Consider the following 10,788-nt stretch of genomic DNA (forward strand, 5'->3'; position numbering starts at 1 on the left):
GAGGGGGGAGCTCATTCAGACCTTGCTTACGCTTAGTATTTAAAAACTCCTGTGTCCCTATCTCTGCCGGCCTTCGATTTCTCCTCCTGTCCCTGTCTTAACAGCTCAGATGAGGTGGCCGAGTGGTTAAGGTGATGGACTGCTAATCCATTGTATTCTGCAGGCATGGGTTTGAATCCCATCCTCATTGGATGCATTTAGTCTTCACCCCTCCTTCATAGACAACCATCTCCCCCTTGGTACAATGACAGATCCAAAAATGTTGCTTCTGTTACCCAAAATTGGGCCAGCTAATAAGCTTAGAGAGGACTAATAACGCCCCAGAGTTTGGCAGAAAGCAGCATGTTTATTATACTGACAGCTAAACTCAAAAGAAGGGATAGGGGAGGGTGTCACGCTCGCATACTCATGCTCCCAGGACAGGCCTGGCACTTGAGATGTCAGGATCCTTTAAGATAAGTGTCCCCCAGTGCCACGATGGACGGTGCGATGAAGGTAAGTCTTCCCAAGGCACGATGGAATGTAACGCAGCGAACCACTGGCCAGGCGGTCGGGGCGAAGGGCATTCACTGGAGGTACAAGCTTGTGAGTGACTCCTGAGCACAGGGCCCCTTCCCCTTTTAAGGACCTGCTCCTCATGGCCTGCGACTAGAGGTGACTTGGCTGCATCTGGTGGGTCACACTCCACCTTGGGCAGTGTCCATGCAGGGTCCCTGCTCTGGGTGTGTGAGTGCTGCCTAATGAGAGTCCCAGACACCTTGTCTATCTAGGAGCTCTTCTGATCTTCCAGCTCTTCAACCAGCCCCTTCATCCCACAAGCATTGCAGGAGGGGGGGAGGGGGAAAGCCACTTCACAGGCATTCAGAGAGAGAGAGGAGACAAGCGGGGGGAGGGGGGGGGTGTAACAGACCTTTTGGGCATACAGGTGATACGGAGCACACAGATCACTGCTGCTCCTACAACAGGGTAAGTTCTCAAGCAGCATGTTTCTTACTTTGCCCATCTGACAATTTTGATTATTATCGATGGAAATATTTTGTCATTGGGTCATGTGTTTACACAGAAATTGACATTTACCAACAAATACGTAATTCTCCCAGTCCTGCCTAGTCTGCAGTTGGTGGGTTTAGAGGGACACATTCACTCTCCCCAGTCCCCAGGCCAGGCCTGTGCTCTCAACTTCCCACACTGCTGGGATCCTTCCCTGGTCTCCCCCCAGACCTCTGCCCCCCGCCCCCACTTCTGGGATCCCCTCCCCACACTGTCCAACCCCCCTGCTGGCAGGATCCCTTCCTGTTCCTTTCATTTCCTGTCTCCACTCTGGGCAAAAGCTCTGTACGGTTCCCACACCAGAAGTTGAACCCAGGCCCCGTGGATGAAAAACCAGGAATCCCGACCACTAGCCCATATGGGACTATTGGCACAGCCCGGGGGCGGGGCAGCTCCTGGGGGCGGGGCTCTGGCACAGCCCGGGGGCGGGGCAGCTCCTGGGGGCGGGGCTCTGGCACAGCCCGGGGGCGGGGCAGCTCCTGGGGGCGGGGCTCTGGCACAGACCGGGGGCGGGGCAGCTCCTGGGGGCGGGTCTCTGGCACATTGTGACGCAGGAGCCCGGGCTCAGCAGCTGCTCCCTGGTGGCCACGTGCTGCCAGCAGCGCTGGAGTCGCCCGGGCCGGAGCGGAGCCGCTGTTCTCAGCTGCAGCAGGAGCTGCCCCCGGCCCCGCTGGGCTCCAGGTGGGGACAGAGCCTGGGGCCCGGGGCTCCCCTGGGTGCGGCTGGCGGGGCAGGAGGGGAGGGGAGAGGCCGGAGCTGGGGGCGGGGAAGGGCGGGGGGCAGGCGGGGGGGTTGATCGGTCTCTGGGCACCAGGGGAGCCCCGGGGCAGAGTGTGTGTGTGAGTGTCCCGAGCCCAGGCGTGCGCATGGGGGGAGCCCTGGCACCCCAATGCCCTGAGCCCCGGCTGGGGAGGCTGCTCCCCCTCTCCCGTGGGGGCGGGAGAGGAGCCGAGCTGGAGTGGGGGGAGGAGAAGCCCCGGGCCCCTGCAGGAGCTGCAGTGCGGGGGGGGGGGTGGGAGAAGCGCCAGGCTGGGGCAGGGGAGGAGAAGCCCTGCTGGGTTGGGAGGCGGGGGGCGGAGCCCAGACCCCAGCAGGAGCTGCACGGGGGGGAGGGAGAGGAGCCCCCCTGGGGCAGGGAGGAGAATCCCGGACCCTGGCAGAAGATGTGGGGCTGAAGTCCCCGGCTCGGGAGCCCCAGTCACCTTAGGGCAGAAGTTGCAGGGCTGAAGCCCTGACCTCCCTCTGTGTGGAGCTGGCCTGAGCCCCTCTCGCCCCATCCCCGCTGTGGAGCTGGCTCTCACTCTCCGGCTGTGGAGAAATTCAGCCCAACTCTCCCCATGTTGGTATCTCCATTCGCCCCCCATCACCCAGCCATGGATGGATTTAGCCCAGGAGGCAGGGTCAGTGTTGGCTCCATTGGGCAGGTGGGATCTAGTGACTTTCCCAAGGCTAAGCAGGGAGTCTGTGGCAGAGCAGAGACTCAAACCCAGGACACCTGAGCCTGAGCCCTGTGCCTTAACCACTAGGCAACCTTCCCCCCGAAGGAGAGGGAACTTCCTCTGCCACTTTGAGTGTGTGGGTGGGACCAGCCACTAGACAGAGCTGCCAGGAGGTGGGGAGGGAGGTTGGATAGTTGGGGGGGTGATTAGCGGTTGGGGGGCCTGTGGAGGGGGCGGTCAGGGGACAAGGAGCAGGAGGGTTGGATGGGTTGAGGGTTCGGTGGGTGCCTGTCGGGCGGTGGAGTGGGATTGGAGCAGGCAGGGAGCAGAGGGAGTTGGATGGATCGGGATTTCTGGGGGCCTGTCAGGGGGCGGGGAGCGGTTGGATGGGGCGTGGGAGTCCCAGGGGTCTGTCTGGGGTCAGGGGTGTGGATAAGGGTCAGGGGGATGGGTAGGGGGTAGGGTCCTAGGGAGGCAGTTACAGTGGGGGAGGTCTCAGGAGGGGGAAGTCAGGGGACAAGGAGCAGGGAGGCTTAGATAGGGGGTTGGGTCCTGGAGGGCAGTTAGGGGCAGGGTCCTAGGAGGGGGCAGTCAGGGGACAAGGAGCAGGGGGGGTTGGGGGTTCTGAGGGGGGCAGCCAGGGGGCAGGAAGTGGGAGGCAGTGGATGGGGTGGGGCTAGGGCGGGGCTCCCTGGGTGCACACCCTAATGAAATGTGCTGCGCACGCCTATGGTCACGGGGGTGAGCTACTCGCATCCTTTTCCTGCTTGTGCCATTTCTTTCCATCTCAAAACCTGAGAACAATTCTCTCTAGTTCTTCCCCTTCTCTCTCCCCTCCCCACATGTGGCTAGAAAATCCAAGGAGATTCCCTCGTTTTCCCTAAAATTATTGACTCTCTAGTCTCTCATTTTCCCTATTTTCTCCATAATTCTTAAATGCTCCTCAGCTTTGGGATGTGAACCCAGCCCGTTTATCTGCAGCAATTTGTCCTTGGGTAGATGGGAATTTGCTGTCCTGTGTCACTCCCCCAGCGTGGGTGGTGGTTAGTGGGTGCTGGCTGGGGGAGCCCGCAGACACGGCTGCCTCTGGGGGGAGATGGGGGGGCCGATCTCTGCCAGCGACAGGACATGGCCGCACAGGAGGGGAAGGGAGGAGCCAGTGTCCCTATGGAACCTGCCCAGCCCCTTTGGTTCTGCTCCTTTCCAGCATTTTGTTCAGAGACTTTATTACTGGGGAGGCTGAAAAATCTCCCTGTGGGCTTAGCCTGGCAGGAGGGGCCAGGTCTCCCCTGCAATAAAGAGATGGAGCATGTTCCCAGCATGGCAGAACCTAGGCTGTGTCTATGCAGGGAAAGATCCTGGGGGAATCGTGATGTGACATGAACTAAAGCCTGGTCTGAAACCTCCGCAACTGCCCTTCTCGCCCTGCCAGGCTGCAGGATGTCGTCCATGTTTCGCTCCAGCTCGTCCCATCCTCCCATGGGACAGGGAAGGGAAATGGCTGCAGTGGAGTCAGCTCAGGTAGGGATTATTTGGGGGGGGGGTTTCTGGTGGGTTCGTGCTGAAGGGACAGCAAATACACAGGAGGTGGGAGGCTTGGGCAGTCTGGCTTGGAGGTTGGAGTAGCCAAAACATTCACGGGTGGAGAATGGGAGGAGGCCAGGGTGTAGCAAATCTGTTGGGACTTGTTTAATATGCGGCTTCCATTCTAGGAACAGACTCAAGTAGCTCTTGTGTCATACAGGAGGCCTGTGATATGCAGGGGGTCAGATTAGATGCTCTAATGGTCTCTTCTGGCCATAAAGTCGACTAATTTCTGGCAAACTGAGTGTAGCACTGGGAGCAGCGTCTGATGTTTCCCTGTCTAGCCGGCTTGCTGCCTAGAACGAACGCTCCTTGAGTGGGGTGATCCACAGGGAGTAGCTCAAACCTGCAAAGTGCCTGGCCAGGGGCAGGACATTGGCACAGCAAGGGAGGGGTGGGGCAGCGACATCACAAAGGCCTTTGGCAGGACCTCAGACTATTGGTCGAAGGTGGTGGGGAGGTGGTGACCTCACAGAGAGATGCTGACATCAGCCAGGCAGGACCGGGGCGAGGGGCCAGGGAAACCTCAGAGACCCCTGTGGCTTTGCTTCAGCAAGTCTCCTTCTCCAGGTCTCTCTTTGAGGACTGAGAGAGTATTCGGGTTCACGGACGTGAGCGCCAGGAGGAACCTCTTTCGAGTTTCCTCCTTCCCTTTTAGTGATTTTACTAGAAAACAGCCGTCCCTGTTTAGAAGGTAAGAGCCTCCTGGAGGTTTGAAACCTGTTCAGTCTGATCCAGCTGGTGAGAGTTGAATTCTAGGCATGGAAAACACGAGCTTAAGGAGGCAGAATTTTATTCCGCACCTGGGATTTTGTCCCTTAGAATCACTGGGGAGATTAGGTTTCTCCTTTTTGTTTCACGTTTTCCTCCATCCATCCCTCCCTCCTTTCTCTTTGTCTCTTGCTTCTTTTGTCCTTTTTCCTGTTCTCCCAACACCAGGATGGAGGGGTGTGTGTGTGTTTGTGTGTGTGTGTGTGTGTTGCGGGGGAGTGCTCTGCAGCTCCCACTGTGGGAGGTCCACCCAAAAATGTGGGGCTGAAATAGTGCTCGGGCAGTGATCCCCACCAGTGACCTGGGCCATCCTTTGGGCTCTCTGGTGAGAACCCTCAGCCTCCCATCCTCAGTCTCTACCCTGATTGGCTGAGCAGGGGGTTATTGACAGGGAGGAGACTCAGGTCCTTGTTGGTCTCTTTTAAGACCAAGGAAATAAGTCAGAACCAGTTCTATGTTTGATGAATTTTGCTGCTTCTCTACATTAATGGTCTCTGAGCAGTTCATGATTCTCTCAAATGTTGCAGTTCTCCTCAAATACTTGCTGAATAATTCGTGTGCACTGTTGTTGGTCTGGAGCTCATCTGTGAGCACTTTATTCAGGTCATTCAGTGTGTGAAATTCAAGATCCGATGGTTAGTTTGAAAATCAGGGCTTTTGGGTCCTATTCCCAACTCTGCCCCTGACTGGCTGTGTGACCTAAGAGAAGTCAATTCTCCTTTCTCAGCCTGAGCTTCTCTCTCTTTCGAGTAGGGGTAATAATGATCCGCTCGTACCTAGCTCAACACACTCACTCTTCCCCAGCACACACACTGTCTCTCCCCAGAACACAAACAGTCTCTACCCCGCCACGCACACCGCAGTTGAAAAGCAGCTGGCAATCTAGTAAGATGCCCGTGGAACGGTGGGATAGAGAAACCTGCATCATGTGATGCTGTACCAGCCCGTGAGGCATTGCAAACCCTTCCCAAAACACCCTGCAGCCAGCTGCACAGTGGGATAGTTGCCCACAGTGCACTGCTCTCTGTTGCCATCCAAGAACTGCTAGCATGGATGTGCTCTGGGGACACAAGGGGCATAGGGAGGACATTCAATAGCTGTTTTAACTAAACACTTTAACTAAAGCAGCAATGCCGGGGGGTTGGTGGCTTCTTTGTTTCCTCACCCTGGAGTAAACTCATCTTTTTATTCCATTCTTGATGCTTCATGGAATAACAACAGACGACCGAAGAAAGACGTGGACAGGGTGGGTCTCAGGGGAGGGGCAGAGAGGTTCGAGCGGTGGGCAGAGCAGGTCTCGGAGGTGGGGGCAGTGGGCAGGGCAGGTCTCAGGGGAGAGGCAGAGAGGTGTGGGTGGTGGGCAGGGTGGGTTGCAGGGACGGGTCAGGGAGGTGGCGGCCGGTGGGAAGACCTTGTGGTAGGGGGTGGAGAGGCACGAGCAGGAGGCAGGAAGGCCTTGGGGGAGGAGAGGAGAGAGCGAAAGGTGGCTCAGCCGTCCTCAGCCAAAGAGGAAGAGCGGGGGGTGGGAAGTGGCCAAACAGGAGCAAGGGGGGAGCACAGGTGGGGCCTCAGAGAGAGGAGAAGGGGGGGCAGTGCCATGGTCTGGGCACCAATGGGCCCCCCACTTCTAGGGAGCTTCCAGCACTCACACCCAGCCTCCCGAAATGCAAGAGCCATGGGCCACCTATTCTCTTCATCTTCACTAACCAAGCCCCTCCCCAAGCTATGTTGATGGGAGAAGCCCTCCTGTTGACACAGCGCTATCTGCACCGGGGTTAGGCTGATATAACTGCATTGCTTAGGGAGGTAAATTTTTTACACCCCTGAGTAATGTAGTTACACCGATCTAATTTTGTAGTGTAGACCTGTCCAAAGAACCTTGGGAGTAAAACTTCACCTGCTCCTCTGCTTTACTGAATCCAAACACCAGCAAAGCTTGTCAGGCCCAGATGGGGGTTGGCAGAGAGTCAGGTGTGTGCAGACATGATCCCTTCAGCAACTGTAGGCACCATGGCTTAGCTGGCTAAAACCACTGTTTTGTATACAGGGGATCCTGGGTTCAAGTTCCAGTGGTACCTTACTGAGTTGCTTTTGGGGCACCTGGTATTGGCTGCTGTCAGAAGACAAGATTCAGAGCTAGATGGACCTTCGGTCTAGCCTAGTGCGGTTTTTCTTATGGTTTGAATTACACTCACAGGCACTGATGATAGAGTTACTGAAAGTTTGGGAGTTAGGAGCTGATAGGTCAGTGGTCCAGTCCCTTCACAGACGACCCCGTCCCTCTGGGACAGGGGCAGGTCTGAGCTCTCACACCAAATGCTCATTGTGGCTGCCAGAATCTGTGGGCAGCTCGTTTAGTTTATGCCGAGGGTGGAGTCCTGTTTTGTGCACTGTGTCTGAGAATGAAAATCCTAAACCACCCTTTGAAATGACGAATGCAGCAGGACGTGTTTCTGTCCCTGCCCCAGAGCAGACAGACCAATGGAGAAATGCCATGAGTCCAGGGTAATACTCCCCTGCGGTTTTACCATTTCCACTTGCTAAACTCCCTCCCAACCTTCTGGGCTCCTGGAGCAGGGGACTGAGCCTGAGCCGAGACACGGACACTGCAACTTTACAGCCCAAGCCGCATGACCCTGATTAATGTGACACGGGCCAGTCATGGGTGTTTCATTGCACTGGAGACGTAGCCTAATGTTATGTCTGCACCGTGATTAACACACCCAGGGCACCTGTTGCAAAGCCCGGTCAGCTGACTCAGGGTTATGGCGCTTGGGCTGCAAGACTATAAAATTACAGTGCAGACAGATGGGCTTGAGCCCAACCTCTGAGACCCCACGAGGGGTGAGGGTTTCCGAACCCAGGCTTCAGTGTGAACACAAATATCTGCACCACAGTTTTTACCCTCTCAGCTTTAGCTCCATGAGCCCACGTCAGATGGTCCAGGCCAGCCGTGCTGCCATCTTTATCCCAGGAGAGATGGACTCTAAGGGTCCGTCTCCACTGCAATGTCAGCCCAGGTGTGGCACGCTGTGCTCAAAGCAGCACCCTGGAAGCCCCATATTCACCGATCTCATACAATGATGATACAGTTTGTTCAAAGTCTGCCTGGTCAGGTATCATTTCAAAAGTCTTGGTCTGTTGAACATTAATATTGTGTTGGATTGTGTGTGTAGCATTGGCTGGGAAGTTTTGCTCTGTGAGTGTGACTGAGATGAGGTTGGGAAATGCCCACCACCAGCCTTTCAGGTGTGACAATGGAGGAGCCAGACCCGCTGCTGGCCCATTAAAGGGATACACACTGCCAAGGACTATCCCAGGAACCGTGTACAATGCAGACGTCTCCGAGATAGCACAGCAACAATGGGCACTGCTTGACTCACATCCTAGCAAAGGTACTTCCTAGCCAGTTGGAAGAAACTATGAAAGGTGGGGTTGAGACATTATGAGTTGGCCTCTCTTCCCCACAACTCAACAGCTGGAAATACACCTGGATGACAAAACTGATTCAGAAATCAGAAGAGAATAATAATAGTACATTCAAACCAAAGTCCCCAAACAGACTAGTAGTGGTTTTTCAGCAGAAAATTTTCAGTTTGGGGAATTTTGTTTTCTGTCAGACTTTGCCAAGGGAAGCAGGGAGAAAATGGTTGAGTTGTCTCCTTCAGAACAGCTTGGCCTAGCCACTAGGTCTGGTTCACTGTTGTGGCCTTGCTCAGGTTGGGGGTATTTTAATTATTTGGGGAGGTCCCAGGGTGTTTCGGGGAGATTATGAGGCTGTTCCCTTTGAGATAAAAACTAAGAAATGCAGGACTAGAGAATTTTCTTAGAAATCTGGGATTTGGACATTTTATTTGAAGCAAGTTGGGGGGAGGGGCAGTTGAGATTCTGAGAAGGTTTTTGTTTGCAGGAAGCAACCTTGTTTGATCTGTCATTGTACCAAGGGGGGAGATGGTTGTCTATAAAGGAGAGTGAAGACTAAATGCAGCCCATGAGGATGGGATTTGAACCCATGCGTGCAGAGCACAATGGATTAGCAGTCCATCACCTTCACCACTCAGCCACCTCATCTGAGCTTCTAAGATAGTGACAGGAGGAGAAATCTAAGACCGGCAGAGATAGGGCCACTAAGGAGTTTTTAAATACTAAGCGTAAGCAGGGGCTGAATGAGCTTCCCCGTCACATCTAGTGAGGAGCTGGGGGAAGACTTCAGGAACAGGCCGTGTTTGCACAGACACCCCTACTCTGCCTAGCTATGCAGCATGATGGGGCCACTTCCCCAAAATGACCAGTTTGGGATGGTGGTGGGTAACAAATCACTTTAGGATTGAGTGGAATGAAATATTATTCTCCTCCCTGTACGAGTGAAGGGCAGTGGAACGTACCTAGGCCGTCCTGAGGGAGGGGTGGGTGGGTGAGGAATCGCTTTCATTGGAGTGCAGAGAAGTGATTGAGGACGTCACCCTAACCCAGTGGCCCCCAAACATTTCACACTGCGCCCTCGTACCCATGGCTGTGGCCCCTCGGAAGCCGCGGTCGAGAACCGGGGCTGGGAGTGGGGCCGTTGCTTGCTGGGGAGAGGGGTGCGGACAGGGGCAAGGGGGTCGAGGCCGGGCTGGGAGCCAGGGGCCCAGGCTGAGGGTGGGGTTGGGGAAGAGCTGGGACAGAGTGGGGCTGAGTGGGGCTCCCTCCCTGCCCTCCATGGGGGCTGGCTCAGGCCCTGAGGTGCCCCCATCAATCTTCCTCTGTGTCCCCCTAGGAGTCACGCGCACATTGTGGGGACCACTGACCCCTACTCGCTAAGCAGGGGCAAGTGATGCCAAAGCCCAGGGAAAGGGAGAACAAGTGCGGGGGCCCCAGCACCGGAACCCTGCCCCCCCCACTTCTGTGTGTGGCTCCGCCCCCTTCCACACCTTCCACCCACGGCCCCACCCACTGTCACCTCTGTTCCACCCCTTCCCCCACTGGCCCCACCCGGTCACTCCTTTACCCCGGCCCCGCTGTGGCCCCGAGACCAGAGAAGTTCTGTGCCCCTGCTGCAGCCCCCGGGCCGTAGCAGGGAGTGGGAGCTCCTCCAGTCCTGGGGCTGACATGGGGGAGACTTTCCCGGGGGGGCCTAATTTGGCCAGGGCCCCTAGTCATGGGCCCCACTGTCCCCTTGGCAACGCAAGGTTTGGGGAGGCTGAGCCCCCCCGAGCCTCCATTACGAGCCGCCCAGGCTACCTCTGCTCAGTGGGTGGCCAGTCTCCCTGTGTCTCTGCTGCTCGTGCTGGGGAGCCCGGCCGGCCTTAGGGGTGGGGCCCCTGGCAGCCGCCCAGGGCTCCAGGGGGTCAAAGGGCACCGTGTGGCCGTGCAAAGGTGCTCACTGCTCTCCCCTGCCCCAATGCTCCTCCGTGGCCCCACAGAGGGTGGGGGGAGCGAGGAGCAACACTATGTGCTCCCTGCGTCCTGGTCGCTCTCCCCACCTGGGCTGGGCTGTGAGGGAGCATCAGAAGCTGCTGCTCTCTGCCCTCCCCTGACGCAGCCCGGCTGAGGAAAGTGACCTGGATGCAGGGAGCTCGGATGATGTCCCTTCTCGTCCCCCTGCCCCTGCTAGGCAAGGCTGCTGTGTGGTGTCTCCATGGCTGCACTTTCAGTGATGCAGGTTTCTCGATCCCATTGTTCCAGGGGCATCCGACTAGATAAAATTGAGCAAGAAATGCTTCCCAGGGGTTATTAGGACTGGAATTGCTATTTTCAACAGCCATTGCCATTTTTTTTCTAGTTTTGTTTGTTTAAAAGGAAGACAGTGATATTGCACTGGCAAATTCCCCATAGAAACAAAGAATAATAAAGGCACCTCGACTTTTCCTCATTTATGGAGGACAGTCTTATAATATGCATTCAGATCTCCTCCAATCACACAAGCTGAAAATGGTTCCACTTTCCTGCAGCTCTGTAACCA

At 56.1% G+C, this 10,788-nt stretch overlaps 1 non-coding gene across 1 annotated transcript; it reads right to left on the minus strand.

Annotated features, from left to right (window-relative positions):
* Positions 1-8,827: 8,827 nt before the first annotated feature.
* TRNAS-GCU lies at positions 8,828-8,915 on the minus strand. The gene has a single exon. It is a non-coding gene; the product is annotated as a tRNA-Ser (tRNA).
* Positions 8,916-10,788: the final 1,873 nt, after the last annotated feature.

This window comes from Mauremys mutica, unplaced genomic scaffold (assembly GCF_020497125.1).
Source record: "Mauremys mutica isolate MM-2020 ecotype Southern unplaced genomic scaffold, ASM2049712v1 Super-Scaffold_100033, whole genome shotgun sequence".
Lineage (NCBI taxonomy): Eukaryota > Metazoa > Chordata > Testudines > Geoemydidae > Mauremys > Mauremys mutica.